At 46.3% G+C, this 22815-nt stretch overlaps 1 protein-coding gene across 6 annotated transcripts in view; it reads left to right on the top strand.

The window, feature by feature from the left end:
• Pknox2 (PBX/knotted 1 homeobox 2) overlaps window positions 1-22815 on the top strand; it is a 259179-nt gene that overhangs the window by 125225 nt on the left and 111139 nt on the right. Inside the window, exon 1 of one of the 6 annotated variants that reach the window (XM_021173028.3) lies at window positions 4432-4493. The exons of the other annotated variants lie outside the window; for them this stretch is intronic. The gene's annotated coding sequence lies outside the window, so the exon portion shown is untranslated. Of the gene's footprint in view, window positions 1-4431; window positions 4494-22815 lie in introns of those variants that run through there. 6 annotated transcript variants of the gene reach the window in all.

Here is a 22815-nt window from a genome sequence, read left to right as displayed (position 1 = left end):
ATAATATTTTTCTTACATCACAAAGCTCCCTGTCCTCCCTATCCTACTTAATTTGTAATTTCAGACAAGGATTTCCATGCTAACTAGAGGAAACAGAAAACACAAATACAAATGATTTCCATTTGAAGTTGTTTTGAATATTCCTGGTGAGGAACTAGTTGTTACCAGATTTTCATCACCCAGAGTACTTATGGATTATCTCCTTCGGGTCCATCTGTCCATTAGTCAACCTTGAGTCCTAAGGCATCAGAACAGAGGCTCCTATTCTCATCGAGATTACAGATCACAACAGCAAGACTCAAAGGCAAGTTAAGGAGCTCAAGGAGATAGCTCAAACATGGAGTGGAAGAAGCCAGGGCTGAATGGAGATGCCAGGGGAAGTTGGACTATGTGGAAGACCTAGGGGCCGGGACATAAAGGCTGTAAGGAGGAGGGGTCTGGAACAGGGTACGGGGGGGGGCATACCAAGAAAAGATATTGGGGTTGAAGACCACAACCCAGCTCTTGTCAGTGGGAAGATAACGCAAAGGCTGTGGGTACGCTAGGAGAAGGGACTGCCCACCAGCCCTTCAATTTGTTGGACATCATTTTAATCAAGAAGTCTATCTCTTCCAGACTGTCCACTCTGTCCAAAGTGAATAGTTCTAGATCTACATTGCAAGGCTGTCATGGGGATTACATGAGAAAGGACAGACACATCCAGCTGCACCCAGAAACTGCTAGCTCCCTACTCCATTTGTCTTGAGTAGAAAGTTGGGGTCTTCTAAGAGTGAGGAATGAGACAGGGTTAGGGGGAGAAAGAAAGACCTGGCTGAGGAACCAGAGTTCTGCCTCACTAGAAGTGAGGACTCAGTCAGAGTCTTCAGTTTTTGAGCAGAGAGTGAAATAGTATATTCAGATCAATCAGGAAGATTGACAAGACAGCAAAGCAATATTAGGGCCATCACTTGCCAATATTTACCCATGAGATCTAAATTATGTGCTACAGTTAACTCTAGGACTTAGAGCCAGTGTTGACATAATCATGATGCAAAGAATATGTTGACTTGAGATGGAAGTCCTTGGGAGAGTAAGTCCTGAAGACACAGGTGTGAGAGTCAAGTGTTCATAAGGATCAGGATGTGCGTTAGAGCAGTTGAAAGTGTTGAGTATGTGCATATGCATACTACATGCAGAGGTGTACCTGTGTGCACATGTGTGCATGTGTGTACCACATGCAGAAGTGTACTTGTATGCACATATGTGTACCATATGCAGAGGTATACCCTGTCCAAACGTGTATATGTGTGTCACGTGCAGAGGTATACTTGTGTTCACATATGTGCATATGTGTACCACATGCATAGGTATATTTGTGTGCATATATGTACATATGTACATGCAGAAGTGTATCTGTGTGCACACAAGTGCATATGTGTACTACATGCACAAGTATATTTGTATGCATATATGTGCATATGTGTACCACATGCAAAGGTGTACCTGTGTGCACACATGTGTATATGTGTCTGCTTGTACACATCTCTCATGAAAAAAGAGTGTAGTAAGGAGTCAGGAGTGTCCTTTGGGTAACATGGTAGTTTGAGGGCAGGGCATAGTGTGCTGGAGGACATAGTGGGAAAGAAGGCTTGCAAGGAAACTTAGAGAGGGAATCACGGGAAAGAAGGCAGATCCTAGTATCAGCAGTGACAATAAAGAAGTGACCATAAAGTATGAGACAAAGTCACTTCACTGAATTTGTCAAGAAGGTGACCTTCAAAGATCTGTCTGAGCTTGAGCCATAGATTGCCCCTTCCTGAAGGTTGGTCCCTTCTTTGTCTTTTGTTCAATGCTCAACATTGAACTCAGAGCCTCCTTGCAAATGCTGGGCACGTGTTCAGCTGCTGCCACACCCCAGCCCAGCCCTGTCTTGTCTGTCCTGTGTTGGCAATTGGGTTCTGCCGGGTTATTCCCTCATAGATGGGATATTCTGTACACTTCCCTCATTATATGTGCGGCTCTCCCTGTCTGATATGTTTAAAAGCTCTCAGAGAATGTTCTTTTGTTCTCTCCACCCCCATACCAGGCAGCACAAGGAAGGCAGCGCTCACCATTCAGTAAAGGGCAAATCAAGGCTGCCAGTCACTCAGGCCTGAGAAGGGACTGAGGTTACAGTCAGAAGTACAACACATCCATTGGGATTATCTCAACTACTTTTCTTCCCCCCACCCCCCACCCCCCTTCAACCAAGTCTTCAGAAAGCTTATCAGACATGACACACCCCACTCTCTTGTTCCCCTGATAGCCCAAGTTCCTGCTGTCCCCTGCCTGGATTACAGTAGCCTCCCAACCTCTCACCCCACTTTTCCCATTCTTTTCTGTTTGTGCTTTACCCAGCTGCCAGAATCTCCATTTAAATGACAGTCAGTCAGGTCATATCACTCTGCTGCTAAAAAAGCCCTCAAGAGGATTTCCTGCAGAGTAAACATTCAAAGCCTCCCCCACAGCTCACTGGCCCTTGGATGATCCAGATCCGGTCTGGTCCACAGCCTCTTCTCTGCTCCAACTGCACCGGCCTCCATGCTGTGCGCCCACTCCCCTAACCCCACATAACTCTTGCCTAAGACACACTTCCTCTGGGAACACGCATAGGTCTCTCGGGTCTCTGTTTAAATGTCATTTAACCAAGCAGCTTCCATGACTGCATTTATACAGAAGGGAACCCCCTCCCCCATTCTTAACACTTTAACCTGCCTTCGTGGCTCCTCTCCTGCCTTTGCATTTGCCTGTTTATGGCCTGTCTCCCCAGTTTGAGCTTCTCTCTCTCTCTCTCTCTCTCTCTCTCTCTCTCTCTCTCTCTCTGACAGCAAGAGGATTTATTGTACACGAGTTACACTTGGCCACGAGAGAGAACAGAACTAGTCCAGAGTGCCATTCTCCCAGTTTGAAGTCTGTCTTATGAAGTCAAGGAGTTCCTTTAATGGGCTGTTTTGAACGTGGTGCATAGAACAGTGCCTGACAATTAGTAAGTGATTAATAAGCACGAGGTAAATGAAAGAAAAGGGAAATCGGCATGGGGTGTTTATTACGTGCTAAGTAGTGCCCTAATCTGTTCACCTGCATTGTTACCCTTCTCAGCAATCCTGGTGCACAGTTGTCCACTACTGTCCATGGGAGATGAATTCCAGGACTTCCCTCGGGTACCAAAGTCAACAGATGCTCAAGGCTCTTAAGAAAAATGCATCAGCATTTGCATATAAACTACACACATCCCCCAGTGTATCCTAAATCATTTCCAGTTTCCTTACCAAACCTAATACGATATAAATGCTCTGTAAGTAGTTATCTGTGGAGTTGTTTAGAGACTAAGGACAAGAAAAACTGTGTGTGTGTGTGTGTGTGTGTGTGTGTGTGTGTGTGTGTGTGTGTGTGTGTTCAATGCAGACACAAACTAACAACCATTAGGTTGTAGCTCTGTCCACCTGATACATATAGGTCGGCAACAAATTACTAGTTCAATCCATCCATAATTGAATCTGCGAGTACAAACCAGCAAAGTGTCAAGCTGACTGTGCTGTGCTTCCTGTTGTATATATGCGGGAAAAGACAGAGAGAGAGAGATAGGTCAATCTTTATTTAAACAGTTTAGATGGATGTAGATATCAGGAAGTGAGCAAATTGGCTTCAGTTTGAGCTCACTCATTCAATGGCAGACTCTTTCTGGAGAGAACGAGTCTTCATCTCCATCCAGTGGTGGCATCAGCCAGTTAGGTGAAAATTTAAAGTCAAGTGAGGGGCACTGTAACAGGGGCAGGAGGTGTCAGTCAGTACCAAAAAGGGTCTAGGGATGTAGAGTCAAAGGTGGAGTGCTTGCTTACCATTCCCAGGGCCCTGAGTCCCACCCCCAGAGCTGCTCTAGAACTGAGTCTGAGAAGGCTCCTTGGACTGAAGGTAACTCTGAGGTAAATCTTTAGGAACTAACACTAAATATTAAAAACCAAGTTTTTCCTGCCAGATAAAGACTTGAGCCTGGAATATGGGACCCTTCCAGCCTTGGCAGCCTTATTCAGGGCCATCCTTCATCATCAAGTCAAATTCACTATTTCCTGGTGTGTGGTGCCATTTTCTACCTTTCCAAAATGCTTTTTCCCTCTGTCTAGAGCACTCTCCTTTTATCCAACCCCATTTTTTATTGGTTGAGGCTCAGCTCAGTCATATCCTCCATCTGGGTGAAGCTTGTTCCTGTCCTTGAACCCCATGCTATCCTCCCCATAGACCTGCTGCTCACTGTCACCTTCTGACACACAGTAAGAAGCCTTAGTTACCTTAGTTCTTAGGGCTAGTATAAGTTATGATAGGACTGCTGCTATGTGACATCACAGGACTTCCAAATTGTGACATCACAGGACCTGTCACATAGATATGAGAGACATGAGTGTTGGATGGAACTGTGCTAGAAAAGAGAAGGTTTTGGAAGCTTCGGGGGATGAGCAGGTGTTGTGAAGGCACTTGAGGTGAGTCAAAAGAGACTAGACTAAGTGGTTACTGGGTACCCCTCTGAAGGTTGTGTTAAGGAAACAGATGGAGAAGCACCTTGGTGCTGGAAAGACAGGCAGATACAGATGCTGAACTACAGACATCTAGAGAAGTAAGCAGGCATCCCACTGAGAGACAAGCCTGTAGGCTAGCTTGTCTCCTGGGCTGGAAGCTGCACGTGCATCTCAGGAACTGAGGGTGTGGGAGAGCTGCCCACCCTGCAGGCCTGAGTGAGCGCAGTCTTCAGCGCAGGATTTCACTGCGTAGGAGGCTCAAGCTTACATGGAGCTGAGCACTGCTGGGCAGGGCTGACTTGACTCTGGATTTGGTAAAAGTACCATTGTTTCTTTCCCAGCACCCTCAGTTCTTGCAAGGTGGGAGCCTGGGTCCCAGGTCCTTTGTTCTGAGCAGTGGGAAGAACAGCACACATCACATATCAAATGAATAATTAGAATGAAAGAGTAATGTTGGATGAATACACGAGAGCAGAGATTTGTTATTAGAATGAATGAATCTGCCCAAATAAATGAATGAAAGCTGAGCTTCAGGGCAGTTAGAAGCCCCAAAGTTTGGTCTTAGATTACAGGTCTTGACCTTTGACACATTCTCAAGGTCTTAGGTAGTCCTTTTCCGTCCATTTCTCAGACCAAGTCTGGCCATTATTGGCCATCATATCAGAGTGCAAAGAAACTGACACCAATATGTTTCGGGTCACACTCTCAGCTTACCCAGACGTCATAGGCTTTTGTTTGTTTGTCATTGGTTGGTTGGTTGGTTGATTTTGGTTTGTTTTCCTACCTTCTTTGACATAATGTAGAATTTGGATGAGCCACTCAGCTCCCTCCCTGCGAAACAGAGATGACCAAGGGCCTTGGGAGAACCGCTGGTAGTACAAAAGTGGGTGTGACTAGGAATCAGGATAAGGAAGCTTACATTCTTGCTACCCTTACCCGCTCAGGACCTTGAGCATTCTGTGCAACAGCAACATCTCTGGGCCTCAAACTACTTATCAGTTAAATGCTGTTAACAACACTGGTCATGTTGGTCTCAAAGGGCTGTCGTGAGCAATTGATGACATAGGATTTTACAAATGCCACTGGTTGAAAGCTGGAGTTACTGTCCTAACTCATAATTACCCTACTTGGAGTCAGAGGATCTTCCTGCATGGTCCCTCTTTTTCCTGGGCTCATGTTCTAGTTCTGAAGACAGCGAGGGACTCCCTAAAAGCTGTAACACAAACCCAGAAGGTCTTTTTCATTCTCTCTTCTGGTTTCTGAAGCTTCTCATAGCCCTGTGCTGGAGATGAGCTGGCTGTGGGCCCAGGAAACAGATGACTTTCCTCTATACAAAAGGCTGACACCCCACAAAGCTCTGCACCAATGATCTAAGTCAAGGCTACTGTCCTCTCCTCCCTGCCTTGCTCTCTCTCTCTCTCTCCAGGGAGGCACAGGATGACAACTGGCAGCTGGTTCTGCACTGTGGAGCCACTGCTCTGCATTGTGGATGTGGGTGGAGGGGATAGGGACAGAAAAGAGACCAAGGTGAGTGGCTCACATCACGAGTACAGAATGCTATCTTTGGAGGGGGCAAAGCTGGACCAGCATAAGAGAGGAGACTGTTCTTTGTCCAAACCTCCTCCAGACACTGTCCATTAGAATAATAATAAGTTGTGGGTTTGGCTTAGTAGTAGAATTTTTGCCTACTAGCTAGTACTTTTTTTTTGTTTTGGTTTCTTTGAGACAGGGTTTCTCTGTATAGTCCTGGCTGTCCTGGAACTCACTTTGTAGACCAGGCTGGCCTCGAACTCAGAAATCCGCCTGCCTCTGCCTCCCGAGTGCTGGGATTAAAGGCGTGCGCCACCACGCCCGGCCTAGCTAGTACTTTTTAAAGCATTATCACACTTATCCATTGGCGCAGGGTGGGTAGTGTTGAATGTTCATGTGGAAGTCGGAGGACAACTTGTGGAACTCAGTTTTCTCCTTCCTCCACTTTTGTCCTTTACCTGATAAACCATCTCTCTGACCCAGCAGCTAGAATTTTTTAATACCATGTACTTGGCACCATGCTGAACAGTATTATTCTATTTAATATTATATAACATTCTTAACACCCCCATTTTATAGATGACACCACAGAGGCACAGATAGACTAACCACAGTTCTTCCAACTAGCATTAGAGCCAATATTTAAGCCTAAACTCACACTCTTAACTATTATAAAAGAAGAAGGAAGACAGATTACTAAACAGAACTTCCAGATGTTTAGTGTGTTTCTGGGTGCCTGAAATGCAGGTGAGTGTGTGTGAGTATAAACTGGAGAGGGAAATGGCTACAGAGGAGGGGAGAAGGATTTGAAAATGCCTGCGGAAGCCAGACATTGTTTGCCCCAGTAGAACTTCCCTCCATCCAAGCATGAGCTCTGTACTTTGTCTCTAAGGATACCTGAAAGCTGAGCTCCCTGGACTCTCAGAAAGCTGCCTGGGTCCTAACACAATGCCTGGCATATCACAGGCATTTAATATTTGTTCAAGACTCAAAGGTGATTAGACAAATAGGCAAATTTCCGGGCTACGTGTTGGCAGAAGGGGCTGTACGCGCTAGCGTGATTGCAGTGTGGCTCTGGGCAAGTCTTGGCCTCTGTCCCCAGCCTCCTCTTCTAGCAACAAAGGTGCTCGTGATACATTCCCCAGGCTGAAATGTGTTGCCCCAAGCTGAAAGTCTGAGCTGGAAGGCGGCAGCTTTGTAACCTCCAGGGCCCTGGCTGGCGCTAAGCTCAGGAAGTGATATTTGCACCTCTCATCAGAGGTTCTGATCTGCTGCTGCTGCTGCTGCTGCTGCTGCTGCTGCTGCTGCTAGAAGATGTCTGTGCAAGGACAGAGCAGCAGCACATGCAGAAGGACAGAAAGATAGTCCAGGTGTACAAGGTCCTACAGCCCTTGGGGCCAAGGAGTACCAGACTGCCCTTTGCCTTGCTTGGCCCGATCAAGCTTAGGATCCTAAACTCTCACCCTCCAAAGGGAATAGATTTCTACATGCAGAAAGAATATGGCATCTCACTTCCCTCAGCTGGCAGCATCGAGTCGATATTTTTCTGTGGTGCAGACAAAGTAAAGAGAGTGTAAAGTGTTGAATTGTTTGGCATTATCAAGGATTTCAGCTCCCCAGGACTCCTGCATAAAGAGATGGAAATTTTAGCTGCCAGAGCCAAGAAACACACAGAAATATATGAATTTATTACATATTATCTTTCCCTCTTCCAACCAGCCTTGGAAATGTCAAAAGATCATCTATTGTCTCATCATTGATAAGAAAACAGTTTGGGTTTAGTGGACTCAGGGTTTGGGCACAAGGCAGACAGTGAGAGGCTGTTGGGGAAGATAGTGATTGCCCAGGATAACTTTCAGGAGGCCCAGCCATCTCTCCAGCTCTCATTTGCTGGGTATTGATTTCTTGAAGCCAAGAAGGGATGTGCTGCCCTCTGAGTCAACATTTACTAAGCACCCACTGTGTGCATGTACAAGGAGCTTGGAAGCTGATGGCAAGCTGAGAGCAATCTTGGCAACTTAGACAGCTCTTTTGCCTGCCAGGAGAATCCAGAGCTGGTGGGGGGAGAGGGGTAGCTGTGCTGCCTGGAGGACATCCAGGGAGTACTCACAGAGAAGGTGACATCAGAGCTGGACCTTGAAGTAGACATTATACTGGCAGGGAGGAGAACAAAAGTGTTTCAGTCAAGGAAAGCACAGTGAAGATGTCATAACCAGAAAGGCCATATTTGGTCTCCAGACCTGGAAGGTCACTTCTGCCCATGAGCTATCCCTACCCCTCGCCATCTGCTATGTAACCAAGGCAATGTCTGATCAGAGAGCCACTGGCAGTACTCTCTAAGATCCACAGAGGTGAGGGGTTCACCTGTGGTATCTTCTGACCACTGGTATTTCCTTGCCACCCGCAGTAAGACTATCTCTTACCTTAACTGAGCTTGCAGGACTTCAGGGAAGAATTCAACCTCTGGCTTGTTTTCCACTATCTTGCTTGGCAAGGGGGAGCCTGGATTAGGGAACTAAGTTGGACCTAACTAATGGTCAACTAAGTTGACCATTCCATATTCCAGTGGGGAACAAAGTCAAGGGGATTGAGGCAGACCAAGGGAGTGTCACTGTCTCCAGGTCCACTGTATCAATCTCCTGTCTCCACACTGGCCCTGCTGCCAGGCTTCTCTGGCTAAACACTATGTCAAGGGCAGTTCTGAATTCCCTCTTCCATGCCCTCCTGGGAAGACAGAAAACACAGGGGATAGCTGAGTTTGAAAACCTTGTAGAGTCCCTGAGTACAACTGAAGTCTGACCCCGTACCCTAACACATACACATTAAGCATTCTACTTCTATCATTCCTTCCTGACTCCCACCTCCAGAGATAAAGAAGGGACCTTGTTTCAGATCAGCTGGTCAAAAAAGAGCCAGCCATTTCCCCAGCAGCTTTACCTAAAGAGAACCAGGTGAGAAACACACAGTTGCGCCAACTTCCAGACCCGTAAGCCCAGCTGGTTAAGAGGTACCCTAATCCTTGGAAATAAATGCAACTTGAATTCCTCACTATTAAGTTTACTGTGGCCAGGCAGTGGTGGCACACACCTTTTATTCCCTGCATATATCTATATCTATATATCTATATCTATATATACATATATATGTATATATGGCTTACTCTGCTTTTCTGTCTCCAGAGCCTTACCATGTTTATGTTTCTTAGGCCTCTCTAGTCATCCTGAGGGTGCTGTAGAACAAGTTTTGCACAGCCCTTGTTTTTACAATGGGTAAATAGGCTGTGTGGTATGCCTGGGTTTATACTACTAATTAATGGCAAAGTTGGCACTGTGGGTCAGACTCAGAACTCCTGACCTCTGCTCCAGATCTCCCTGCCACAGCCCTAGGCAGATGTCTAGATAGAAAAGGATACAACTGGAGGGGTCCATCCTTCCCTATGTGAAGCCTGAACTGCTTGGGAAGTATGTGGGTGGTGAGCTCCTAAGGCCCTGCCTCAACTTCTTTTATCACAAATCATGGCCTTCAGAATCCTCCCAATTCCACATGGCCTAGCCTCATGACACCGTCACGTGGATCCTCCCTTTTTATCAAAATTGCCTCTACAGTGTTTCTCCTCTTTGTGGGAAATGTTGGCAGGAATGGAGGACAAAGTTATGTCCACATCACTGAACTGGAGAGGGAATTGGCAGGTACTCAGAAAATAATACAGAAAAGATACTACCTAGGCTGCTGCACTTGGGAGGCTGAAGCAGGGGGATCAGCCTGGTTAGAGATCATGTCTCAGAGAAACAGAAAACAGGCTTGATGTACAGGCCTGAGGATCTGAGTTCAATCCCTGGAACCCTCATAAAGTTAGAAAGAGAACATTGACTCCACAAATATAGCAGTCACTGGCCTCCTATAATAATAATAACAAAAATTATATAAATAAATAAAAAGATGGCCAAGCATGGTAGCACAGGCCTATACTTCCCAACACTATGTGAAAAAACCTGAAAAGTCCCATAAACCTATTTCTATGGTATTCTTCCCCAGAAAGTTCCAGGGCAAGTACTTGGGAGTTGTTTGGGGTGAGCACTGGGGAACAGAGATGCTCATTCATCCTCCATATATAAATGCCCTGTACTGTATACTGATTTGGGTATTAGCAATCAATCTGTGAAAGAAACTCAAGGTCTTTGTTCCCCATGGAGCGGCCATCCCAGTGTGGGTGGGGCATCACTTAGTCAACATAATATGTTGACTAAGTGATGCCCCACCCACACTTTAGTCTCAGCATTCAGGAGGTAGAGGCAGGCAGATCTCTGTGCATTCGAGGTAAGCCTAGCTCACATAGGAAGTTCCAAGAGAGCCAGGACTACATCGAGAGACCCTGTTTCTGTGTGTGTATATATATGCATGTATATCTATACATATATACATATATATACATACACACACACACACACATATATATATATATACATATATATATATGATGAAAATACAACCCTCATATTACTGAAAAATATATTGTTTGTAGGAAAGACATTCTGTTTATTGTATGTTGGCAAAGCAAATAGGTGCTTATTTTCTCATCCCACTGCAAGACTGTCTCCCTATCATTCCGGTTCTCCCCTTCCCTCACATAGATGCAGGTGATTCATATAACTAAAAAGTGACCAGGACACAGTACAGGTGAATCGAATCCCAAGGGGCTTCTTTGAAAATACAGGATGTTGCAAAAAATCTAGAACAGCCCTCTTTAGTGAGATGAGAGCTTCAGGCGTGGTGGCCTTAAAATAGGTCTACTTGGGTAGAGACCAAGAAAAGACGATGCCCTAGACACCAGACTGTGTCCCAGGGGTCTGTCTCGCTCAGTTCTGGCCTTGAAGATTTTCCAGTCTCCTTCGCTGGAAAGCCCCTGGCTTACAGGAAGCTGGGTGTTATCTTAAGGTCTGTAATCGGCCTGCCTGCTTTTCCAGCTGGAGCTGTTCATTCAGAACAATTAACATGCAGTTTAGAGCCGGAATGGAACATATGGCAGGGGGTCCCCAGGAGCTAGCACGTGGCAGCCCAGGAAGGAGGGGAGCAGCTTAGGAGACACAGGAGGGGGTTTTTGGAAAGATGGGCTCTAAAGCCTGTTGCCTGGCCCAGGTATATCAGGATTTCATACTGGAAGAAAGGAAATGGGGGTTGGAGTAAACTCCATATACTTCCCAACACTATGTGAAAAAACCTGAAAAGTCCCATAAACCTATTTCTATGGTATTCTTCCCCAGAAAGTTCCAGGGCAAGTACTTGGGAGTTGTTTAGGGTGAGCACTGGGGAACAGAGATGCTCATTCATCCTCCATATATAAATGCCCTGTACTGTATACTGATTTGGGTATTAGCAATCAATCTGTGAAAGAAACTCAAGGTCTTTGTTCCCCATGGAGCGGCCATCCCAGTGTGGGTGGGGCATCACTTAGTCAACATAGTATGTAAACTGGTGAGAGTGTTGGGGAGCATGTTAGCCTTGAGACGGAGTTAAGGATCTGAAAGCTTTAAACCAAAATGTTTCCAGATTTTAGTTCACTTTATTTGTTATTTTTTTAATTCTAGTATTTGCATGTGCAAAGAGGTAGAGCTGAAGCTCAAATATAAACATGATTCCCTGAGTGCTGCATACATTTGTATGTACTGGTGTGTGTGTGAGTGTGTGTGTGTGTGTGTACCTGTATAGATGTACATGGGCAGAAGTCCATGTCAGGTGTCTCTATCGCTTTCTTCCTTACTTTTTGAGAAAGGGTCTCACACTCACCCTTGAGCTCACGGATTTGGCAAGGCTGGCTGCTCAGTGAGCTCTAGGACATTTGCTGTCTCCACCTTCCCAGGGCTGGGGCTGCAGAGATGGACACTTAACTTTTTAAGAGGGTGCCGGGGATCCAAATCAGGTCCTCATGCTTGTTTGGCAAGTATTTTACAGCTGGGCCTAGCTCCCCTTAGACATGAAATTCCTTCATGTTTCATGTGCACCTTATGCACATACCCTGGATGTAATGTCATATAGCATCTATAGTGTGCAAGCATTTCTACTACAACCTGTGACATGCCAGGTATGGGGTTTTCCAATCCTAGTATCATATGCATCCTCCAAAATGGTTCAGATTTTAGAGCACTTTTGATTTTGGATTTTTGCATAGAGAATAAATCAACGGTACCTGGCCGTATTTAATTTATATTCAATGATGTGATAATTCAGCTTAAAAAAAAAAACATGGTCAGGTTTTCTAAGCTAGTAATTGGGAGAGTCTGGATCCTAAGCTTCTGGCTACCCTCATCTTGCTTTGACGATGGCTAGAATGCCTACACAAATGAGGTGTTTGCTTAGGTTTTCCAGCGTGCCCATAGGAGTGTTCTCAGAAAAAGCCAGGCCCTGCCAACTCTGCACTCTTTGCCTCTCAGAGAACACAGGCTCTTCATACCTTCCACGTGCCCCAGCTCAGAAGCCATCATGATCTGACAGTGCCCACTCATGGAGCGCCCGCTGGGCCCTCTGGGGAGGAGGTGCAGAATAGCACTGCTACCCACCCCTAGCCCATCCCTACTGTGCTCGGACGGTAAGCAGGTGTCATGCAGGGTCTGGAAGCAGACAGCAACACTCTGGCTTGGAAGACAAATGGCACTAACAATGCTGAGAGTGACGGCAGGGGTGGGGGAAAGAGGCAAGCTGATCGAAACACTGTGATTATGAGACTTAAATTGGAGCCCAGGGCAGGTAAAGAACAGAGCTGTAAATCCAGCCTTCCTGAAAGAACATGCTGGAGGAAGGAGATACAAGCTCACCTAAAATATGTGTGAGATGAGAACCAAAGATCGTTAGTTTTGAGAAAGGGTATAAAATGCTAAACATGGTCTTTATTGGTCCTTTTAAAAGCCAGGTGTAAAATACTGCCATTCTCAAGATTGTGTTTTTCCTTTTCTTTTTTTAATGGCAGAAATTAAAATCTCTTTAAGCCATTAGCTGTCATTCCCCAAGGTGAGACCCTGAACCAGCTCTGCCAGAGGCCCCTCCATTTAGTCAAGAGGTGTGGCAGCCACTCCACAGAGCTGAGCTCCTCCACCTGCACCCCTCCCTACCCCCTCGGCCTCATTGGCACCAAATGCCCAGCCAGCGGCAGGTGGCTGAAAGGCTGCGAGGTTTTATGGGTCTGCCCAGCAGACCCTGTCTCCCACCAGTTGCCAATTTGGCTGCTTGCTCCCTGCTCACAAATACCTAACTCTAAAGCTATTCGCACATGCACACCCTTACCCCAGCCCCGCCAGAGCAGATTTGCCCCTAGGGGTCAGCCCTTCCAAGACAGGCAGCCTTCAAGTGGTCCAGTGCAACCTCGGTTCCCAGAACTGCTTTTCCTGGGCTGGTCTTTCTTTTCTGCTTCATACTTTCTTTTTTTCTCTTTCTTTCCATCAAAGGCTGGTGCTACCCGAGAAAAAGTTCATAAAAATGTTATGTCCACCATAAAACCCCTAATGTGGCATTCTGCATGATCCATGCATTAACATTAACATTTCCCAGACAGTTATTGTGAGATAATGGGCCCGGCTATAATTCAGCAGTAACGTTCCTCCGAGCAAATGTTATGGAGGAATAAATGACTTGCGGAGTGTTGCCGCTGCGATGGGGGCGGGGGCAACGGGAGCAGTTTGGAAATGCAGACTCTGGACCTTAGAGACCCTGGGGTGTCTAATGGAGGGGCCCGGGGCTCTTTCTAAGGCTGACCATGGGCTTCCCTGCCCTCTGATCCCATATTTCACATACTCCTCTTTCTTCATAGCTGTATTGGGAAAATCTACTAAGGGAAAGGATTTAAGACCTCCAGGTCATAGGACGGGGAACTGGGTGGTGAGGGGCTTTTTCCCCCACTAGTATCCTTCTTGTGTACCCAGCTCATGTTACACTAATCTCTGCTATAGTGCATTACACTACTCATGATAAAGTTCGTACCACTTTGTACATTACTATTTTCAGAATATCTTTTCTTCTTTGGCAATTCCATACATGTATACAATGCAACGTTATCATATCTTAGCCCCCTTACTTTCCCCCAGACACCTAACAATATGTTTCTTTATGTCTTCGCTTTTTTCTTCTTTTAACCCACTGAGTCCAATTACTGCTGCCTGCCAGAATGTTAACTGATCTCGTTGGCTTGATCTTGCGTGAGTAACCAGACTGCAGTGAGTTCATGAGTGAAATGACAATGTCCTCTTCAGAAGACAGCCTTCTCAGCACACCTTTCCATCTGCCATTCTTCCTGCCCTCTCCTACACATCCTGAGTCTTGGGGACAGATGGGGTCATATAGACGTCCTGTTTAGGACCGAGTGCTCCGTATCACTTATTCTTAGCAATTGAACTATTTAAGGGTCACTGCATTAACTGCTGCCCACTGCTAGTGTCTGGCCAAGGCTGAGAGCAGCACTAATCTGTGAATATAAAAGTCAATATTTAGAAGGCAGTTTGACAAGTTGTCTTTTTAGTAAGATAGCTATAGTAGATCGTCACCCCCTGCCATGCCAAGGCCTATAACCTTCCAAGCCATTGGCTTTTGATCACGTTTACACCTAGAGGCATAATTCTTTCCTGTGGATCAGGCCTCAAATCCAACCAGCAAGCAGTTGGTTACCTCGGAGCATTCATGACAGCATCACACCAGTGGACATACCTTGCTGGGGAGATTTCTATTGTAGCTTTCCGTTCACTGCTGGGTGTCTCTCCTGACTATTTTTATTCCCTAGAAGCGGATAATGTAGCATCTTCCTACATTATGAAGTCTAGCTAGCTGGAAAGTTTCAGGTTAGTTCCAGCTTGGTTTCTCGGTCTTTCAACCAAGTGTGTTTTGTCTTCAATAGTAGAATTTTACTACCTGGTTCTGGTGAGCAACCACAGTAATGACAATGGCCTGTGCTATTTTAGGGCTGTGGGGCCTCCTTGATCAATAACTCATAGAGAGCTATCTCACACCTACGTAGAACTGTTTATTTATTTTATTTTTATTCCCCTGGGGTTGTCCAGGGGGAGTATGGTATCTATGTTTAAGCTCCCTTTTCCAATTGTGTTTTTTGACTAGTGTACACAGAGGGGTTTGAATAACATTTATCCATGCATTCTTAACTTTACTTAACCTACCCCACTCTCCCCTCCCTCTTAATACCAATCCCCATTAAAAAATTGTAAGCTTAGCTATTTTCTCCTCCTCTACTTTCAATTTCTACCATCGCTCATTAAGGTTTCTTTCACTTCCTGTCCAACAAGCCCTGTTTAGCTTCCTAACCTCTACAGACACCCCAAATTAAATATACAATATCATTATTTTTTATACCTGTGTCCCCTAAGGTTACCACACTGTTTTCTTTAAGAACAATGTACGTATCTTAGCCTTTTTGATAACCTAGCACAAAAACAGTATTCAATAAATGCTTATTAGAAGTAAGGATAGATAAATAGATAGGTGGATGGATAATGGAATGACAGCACAAAAGAATTCAGGCTAGCTGATTAAGGGGATGATCACCATAATCTTACCACTTGGGCATGGGAGGCAAGAGGACCAAAGGTTCAAGACCACTGTCAGCTACATAGTCAGTTCAAAGCCAGCCTATACTATACGAGATGCTGCCTCAGAAATGAAAACAAACAAAGAAGACATCAATAAAGACCCAGAAATGAAGACAGAATATATGGGAGGAGATACTTTTCAACAACATTTCTTGATAGAAATCATAAGACCATGAGCCTGAAGGGCATTGGAGAAATGCTGTGGTATTCATTTTACTTTCTACAAAGACCTAGCGATGTTGGGTCTACCCAGAGCTAGAATGCTCGAACAGCCAGTTTAAGGCTGTTTTGGCTGCCATCTAACCTCTGTTATATGGGTTAATAGTAGGCAAAAGAACTCTTTCGGGGCTGGTGAGATGGCTCAGTGGGTAAGAGCACCCGACTGCTCTTCCGAAGGTCCAGAGTTCAAATCCCAGCAACCACATGGTGGCTCACAACCATCCGTAACGAGATCTGGCGCCCTCTTCTGGTGTGTCTGAAGACAGCTACAGTGTACTTACATGTAATAAATAAATCTTTAAAAAAAAAAAAAAAAAAAGAACTCTTTCACCCTCAAGGAGCTTGTCCTCCTATGGAGGGAACACCTCAACACAGGGCATAGCTCACCATAGTTTAGCACAAAACACAATGAGTGTGGTAGGGAGAGTGGCCTTCCACATGGAGATGAAAACCCTATCACTAAGGGTATGGGCCCAGGGTGGGGTGAGAAACACCCAAAGGACTATCAATATGGGGGATGGATGTTAGACTTGAGACAGAAGAGCAGTGTGGCCCAAGACAGAAAAGATTGGAAATGGAATTCTCACAGCAACTAATTGTCTCTGTAGGTGTCCACCATAGGGCCCTGAGAGGCCATTTGCCATGGGCAAGTTTTCCTAGATCCCCTGTTACTCCTTCTTGTTGCAAGTTTCTTCTGGGTCAGCTACTGAACCATGAGGGTCAGCTGTTCGGCTTGTGTCTGAGTCAGGACAGAGGACGATTAAGAAGAAGCCATATTCTTCCAGAAGTGTGGGGGCAGGGTGTCTCTGTGAAAAGCCTGAGGAAGAATGTTGGCTCTTTTCCAAATGCCACATGTCATGGCCACCACAATCCCTCCCGAGAGCATTCCCCAGAATGAGGGATGAGATTTATGGGACTGGTGAAGGGAATGGTGACCTCTGTAAGATATTCACGGGACTCTGGGGAGTCTGTGTCCCAATCAGAAACATCATGCTCAGTCAGGGGTCTCATAATGTCCTAGGGCTTGAAGGGGTCTTGTAGGTCAGCTGCTTTAACCTGCCACACTGGAGGTGTCAGCAACAGGCAGTTTCAGTCTCTTTCCAATGACTCCTGGTAAAGGCAGATCTCCCTGGTGGAAATCCTTTACACAAAGGCCACATTTGTCTCTTTGTTATTCCCACCCTTCTGTCTTAGACCTCTAATGTCAGGACAGTGTGTTGGAAGCCCAACTATTCTATTCAAGAGCTCTTCAAATATGAATTAAAGTTAACAGGCTTGCTCTTCCTTAGGGATTTCTGCCTCCTTCCAGGATCAGACTTCCTCCTCAGATGTGCTCTGTTCCATCCGTGTTCCTCTTATGAAGTACGCATGTTGTTCCATGAAGCTGGAAGGATGATAACCTATTCTAGGAGCAAGATGCTATGGTGTGCTGTTCTGTTGTGTGTCTGACTATAGCAATGTCATGCATTGTGCATTTCAGAAAGCCAGAAGAAGGGATTTGGACGCTTTCACACTCATATATACACACACACAAATATTTAAGGAGAGAGATATGTTTAAACTGATTTCATACAGAGTATACATGTATTAAAACTTCATATTGTATACCACTAATATATGCATTTTATGTCATTAAAACAAGTTCAAAATCAATTTAAACAAAGTATTTCATTCTTGACAGTTAAAAACAAATTCGTGTTACTTCCACGGAGCTGAACAATGGTCTTTTTCATGCAATCATGCTTCATTTTTCTTTTCCTTTTTCTTTTTCTTTTCCTTTTAGACAGGCACACCCCAAGCAGTGTCTAGCTGCTGCCTGTTGAATTTTCAGCCCAGTTTCATTTTTCTTCATCATGAACTGCTTTAGCTCCAGCTTATACACTTCCTGTTTCATCCTGACAGCATAAATTTATATCCATCTCTGTCTAACACCACGCCTTGCTCTCTACCTTACATGCCTGCCTCCTAAGCTTTTTCTCCATCACTTCTCTTTAGACAGATTAACCAGACCTTCCAGTGTATGGGTGAGAAGCATAGCTTTCACAAGGCAACAGATCCCTGCTCCAGGGCACACAGTTAGCTACTTCAGTACAAAGAATCTCCCTTCAGACTGGACTAGGTTTCAGACCCGAATCTGATATGAGTGTTTTCCAATGAAGCCACTCTGCTCATTGGTTGTTCCTTCTTTCTTAAGTCCATCCAATATAGATTTTTTAGTAGCTAATACTGAACACTGTTTGGTGGCTTCCAGAGCCTGATGTTTGCTGTGAAAACGGAGACCTAGGCCTGTGTCCAACATTTTTCCTTTCGTCAACTCACAGGGAACAGAGGCCTTCCAGCTCTATCCATCAGTTCTCCCCACCCTAAGATGGAAGTTGCCGCTATCTTCAGCCTTGAGCTTATTTAAAGCTGGGAGATGTAGTTTACCATCCTCGCACCTTTCTCAGACTTGAACTCTTTGAAGATCATCCTTCTGGCTTGATGATTGTTGTCCTTGGAAAACACAAAGGGAATCGGGAGTTAAAGCTTGTGTTTTCCTTCTGGTGGTTGCCCGGTACCCTCCTGTGTCTGCCCTGGCTGAGGCGGCCTCAAGCTCTTGTGCTTCTTTTCATTTTGCTTCAAGTATTGCTTTCTATGGGAGAGAGAAGGGAGGGTGTGTGTGTGTTCAAAGATGTTTTCAGGCTCCGGTTCATTCTGGTCTTTTTACTGTCTCCTACTGTGCTTACAATGGTCCTGCTACTCTCCTGTGTTGCCTTGTATATATAAGGCCCCTCTTGAATCTAGTACAATAGCTTTCACATCATCGTAAAGCTCAGACTTGAAGGTCTGCAGCAAGGGTGTGATTCCCCTACGTTTTACATTCACCACTAAGAATCCAGGCTAAAGCCTTGTGCTCTTTACCACCACAACCCCCCACCCCCTTTAGGGACACAGTTAGCAATGAAATTCCACCCATCAGCTCTTATGCCCATGGCACAATACTAGATACTGTGAGTGACACAGACGTGAACCAGATTTGTCCCTGCCTTAGGAGGGAGCAGACACAAACTGCTGAACTGCCCTAGCCCTAGATAAAATGGGACAGTTAGAATCTTAGGATATATGAGTGCTGTGAGAACCCAAAGCAAAAAAGAGGCTATGTATGCCTTGGGGATCCAGGGTGATCCAAGGGGAAGACAGATACGTTTTGTTGTGGTGCAAGTCTGGTCCAAACAGCAGAGTCACAGTTTTGTGGGGAATATCAGGCAACTAAGCAGCCAGATAGTACGGTAAACTGGGACGTATAATATAGCCCTAATCTATTTCAAGTTTTCTGCTTTATTCTGGGCTCCACTGAACCCTTGAGCACAGTGCACCCTCAGATAAATCTCTCTGTTCCTCCTCTAAACCTGTGCTTCTTCTGCAATCCTTTGATACAAACTGTGCTTTAGGTGGATGTAGTGCACATCTGTAATCCCAGAACGGGGTGGGGGTGCTGACATAGGAGGATTGAGAGTTCAAGGCCAGCCTGGGTTACACAGCAAGACTTTGTCTTGAAACATGAAACAAAGTAAAAAAAAAAATCACTCAAACATTTCTTGCATATTTTCTCCTTTCCCACTTTACCCTTATTTGCAGTGGGGTCTTGCCAGCCTTGAACACTCCTCCTGCCTCAGATTCCCCAGTGTCAGGATTAGAACTCTGTGCCAACGTGCTTGGCTTACATTTTTTTATAAAGATTTTTGACTGTGCTTCCATTCGGTCAGCTGAGTTTAGAATCAGGAAGTCTGGATCTGAACTGAGCATGGGTCACCCCCATCACCTCACTCCTCCTGCCCACCCCCATACCCTCACCCCCATACCCCCACCCCCATACCCCCACCCCCATACCCCCACCATGTAAAATTGGGAAACAGGGACTAACTTCCCTGAGCACACGGGAGAGTGGTGAGTGTCAGTTGCATTTGCATGAAGGGCACTGCATACTAAGAGGTGGGGCATGGAGTAAGAAAATTAAGAAATACTTCCAGATCGCAAGACCCACGTACCACACCCTCAGATGATAGCAAGCTTTCCTATGACCCAGTGCAAGGCTGTTATCCGTGAATTACCTGATGGAGATGCAGATTAGGAGGGGAGGAAGCAAAGGGAGAGGCCAGTTTGGAGGTCACAGAGCCAAGCCTGCTCTGGTTGAGGGTACAGCCGACTGTTTTGAAATATCTGTGAGGCTGTCAGAGTTCATGCTGAGCAGCGAAGCCTGGTTCTGTGGGAAGTCTCCCTGCTGTGCCTCAGGAGAGCAGGCTGTGAGGTAAATCAGGAATGCTCCTCCGCACCTCCCTGCAAGCTACCCCATGGTGAGAAAGGGGGTGCATATGGGGTGAGGGAGGGCTGAGCAGGTGATTGCATATACCTGGACACCTTACCACCTCCTCCATCTTGTGCCAGACACATTGAAGGCATATGAGACACAGGAAACACCAAAGTACCTCAGAGGGCACCATGTGGAGGAACATGCTTATCTTTGCTACTCAGTAGGCAAGCTGAATCTACTCAGTAGGGCAAGCAGTAACACTCAGGTCCCTGAGGCCATGAGAGAGTTGGATTGGAGAGGTACGGGGTCTCCAACACAGCTCCCTGGGGGCATCACTTGACCTGAGGACTGTAGGTAGTGGTCTCAGGAGACTAGGCAGAAAGGGGCCTTCTAGGAAGAGGGGACAGCAGACACAGACGTGCAGAGGCCAGGGGCATGTGGTGCTGAGGAGGTTAGGAGAGGCTGTAGAGCTCACGAACCCAACAGGATTTAGGGCATGGGAAGGAGAGGGTTTTTACCATGTATTTGGGAAGCAGGAGACAAAGGAGGGGGAGAAAGGTGGTTGAGTTTATTTCATTGTTGCAAGGTAAAGATCACAAAGAAACAAACACAGAACAGGCAGTGGTGGTGCCCGAGGTGAGGTCCAGTTGTTGCTGTGAGAGATCCAAGTGGCATCTGACTCTGTCCAGGTTCCCATCCTCACTCTTCCCTGACTGTAGCTACACTGAGTTCGAAGTACCGTGGAGACAGAAACCAAGCCTTGCTCCTCATCCCCTGGAGGCGTGCTTGCATTTCGCAGACTTGATGTTAGAGAGCAAGTGAGCACTGCAAGGGCTTGGCTTGTGGGATGAACTTCACATCCTGCCCTTACCAGCTTCAGGTGCTTGGTTAATGATGCTTCTAGGGCAGTCTCCTGGGAAAAGTGAGTGAGCCCAAGGAACAAACAAGGTTCAAGTCCTGGTCATGGTCTTTGCCAACTGTGGGACATTGAGCACGTTACCAGGAACTGCTAACCACCTATATATCTAAATAAAACTGAAAAAAATAAACAAAAATGCAAAGTCTTGGTTATAGCATAACCACATGCGTGGGCTAGCACAGATGGAAGGGTTCCACCATTGCAGGAAGTTTCACTGTGCAGCACTGTGCTACTGTGCAATTGTAGACATACCCGACCCTCAGGGAAGAGTGAGGGCCCAGTGTGTGAGGTGCTGGGCACTGGCACTGGCACAGGGAACCTTTCCGCTGATGCTGGCTGTCATGACTGAATGGATGTGAAGCAATTCTGTAGTCTCTGGAGCCATTGTGGCAATGTGGTTCACAAGTCCTCTAGAAGACTCAGGACCAAAGGGGCCTGACCGTGTGTGACTGAGGGACTGCCTCTGACCTTGCAAAGAGTTGACAAAGGCCTCAGTCAGTGCATACTTTTAGAATTTGGTATTGATGTGATGGGTGGGGAGGACCTCTGAGGCATGCAGAGGGAGACATCTTGGGGACCTTCAAAACACTGATCTCAGAACACCTGCAGGAAAAGGTCCTCACTGTGATGGCATTTGCTTGTGGTGACACAAAAGCTGTTTCAGATCTGGGTCCTGGCTGCAGCTGATAGTCTGGGAACTGGGGTGGGTGGGAACTAGCAAGCTCTCACTTGGAACTCCTCTGATCAAAATGTGGGAAACTCTATGGCCTGGCAGTTTCCCGGAGAGCATGCTGCTTCTCCGAATGCTTTCACTCCTCTCTTGTGCCCTGTGTTTTGGGGGCTAGCTGAGCAGGATTCATCTGTGACCTTCGGTCAACAGGAGGGGACCTAGATCGTTTGTAGAAAGCCTGGATAACAGCTGCTCAGGGGTGGGGTAAGTGCCCACAGCAGAGCTCCAGCCCTGGGGGTGCTGGGAAGGCCCTATCCTATCTTGCACCAGGCAACTCACCTGAGTTAGAGGCAGAGATTTTTTCCATTAAGGACTCCATTCAAGCACCACTCTACTGACAGCATTAGCTGGTATGGGCTTATCCTTGTAGGGGTTTCTTTGGCCTTCCCCAGGGAAACACAGAACATTCCCTTGGGTTTGGACATGGAGCCTGAGAGGCAACTACAAGTAACAGGAAAAACCAAGCAGGCTAGATCTTGGGAGTGGGGTAGGGGGCTGTCACTGCTCCCTTGGAGTCCTGCAGTTCTGGAGAATCGAGTCTCTCTGGACTTCCAATTTGCTTGGCCAGGTCATCTCCAAGGACCTTTTCAGTTTGGGGCTCTGGTGTGTGTGTGTGTGTGTGTGTGTGTGCTGGTGGAGTGTGCTTGCTGTTTCCAGTTGAAACCTGCTCAGAAACAAGCCATGTGTTATTGTAGGCCTTCTGCAAGCAGCCCTCCCTCCCCGCTGCCTGCCTGTCCTCCTCCCTAGCAGGATGGATGGAGGCAGTGTGGAGAAACCCGAATAACTAATCAGAGTCCTCATTAACCCCCTGCTGGGATGCTCAAACATTCACTTTGCTGTTTGTGAAGCAGAAAAAAAAAATCCTCTCCCTGCATTAAAATTGATGCATTATTAATCCCTGTGCTCCTGACCTGGTGGGCTGCCTCACCATCCTGCGGGGGCGGGCAGCCTGCAGTACCTACCTAGGGCACTGGATTCTCTGTTATGTATTGGCCCAGTGCAGAAAAGCCTTCTTG

The sequence above is a fragment of the Mus caroli genome, unplaced genomic scaffold, assembly GCF_978045245.1.
Source record: "Mus caroli unplaced genomic scaffold, Mus_caroli_1 scaffold_11, whole genome shotgun sequence".
NCBI classification, from domain to species: Eukaryota; Metazoa; Chordata; class Mammalia; order Rodentia; family Muridae; genus Mus; species Mus caroli.
This window is presented reverse-complemented; position numbering and strand designations above follow the sequence as displayed.